Raw genomic sequence first — 753 nt, 5'->3', positions numbered from 1 at the left:
TATGTATATATATATATATATATATATATATATCTTTTCCCTTGCAATATACTACTCTGAAGGAAAGCCTCACCTGTTTACTTAGTTCATGAGTTTAACCAAAGATTAAACTGTGAGATAAGACACATTTGTGCAAATAGAAGGAACAAATCTACCTTAGGTCAGACCAAGAGAGGCCTCAGTTTTGTCTTTTCTGGGTGGGTTGAAACCCAGACTCCTTTCAATTACTTGTCTCATTGGGAAGCCCACCAGAAGGGGGCTTTGCAGTCTGGCAGACTGCTGATGCCATGGAAGTCAGGGATACAAACAACTCCCATTCTTACTATTTTGTTATTAAAAATCTGGAAGCACGTTACAAATACAGAGAGAAAAGCAGCCAAGCTCTGAGACGCCTCAAGGGTCTCCCTTCTGACAACTGAGGGAAAGTCAGGATGTTTGCCTTCATGCCCTTCTGGAAGGCAAGAGGTTCTTTTACCAGTAGGGCTCTTTCTCAGCTAGCATTCCCTGGCAGTTGAGGAGGGCTGGAGAATAGCCAAGTTAAAAAAAGACCTAGAGGTAAAAGCCCCCCTCCCACACTAGCAGTGTCTCCTTCCAGATAATGCCAAGACAAGCTCCTCGAGTTTTCCTCCACCATTAGTAGGAACCTACATAAGTCACAGAAGCCAAAACATCTGCTTTTCACATGGCAAGTCTAAGGGGTAGCCCATCTCTGTTTATTACTAGTTGTTGGCATAGTCACCTACTCAATATCTA

The 753-nt window shown here is 42.8% G+C and overlaps 1 protein-coding gene across 1 annotated transcript in view; it reads right to left on the bottom strand.

Moving 5' to 3' along the window:
- The window catches only part of KIAA1324L (KIAA1324-like ortholog), a 102,822-nt gene that overhangs the window by 66,712 nt on the left and 35,357 nt on the right, over positions 1-753 (bottom strand). The gene's annotated exons all lie outside the window — the stretch shown is intronic.

Source organism: Gekko japonicus, unplaced genomic scaffold (genome assembly GCF_001447785.1).
Source record: "Gekko japonicus isolate JY-2015 unplaced genomic scaffold, Gekko_japonicus_V1.1 scaffold169, whole genome shotgun sequence".
Classification (NCBI taxonomy): domain Eukaryota; kingdom Metazoa; phylum Chordata; class Lepidosauria; order Squamata; family Gekkonidae; genus Gekko; species Gekko japonicus.
The sequence above is the reverse complement of the archived record's forward strand: the minus strand, read 5'-3'. Positions and strand labels throughout refer to the sequence as shown.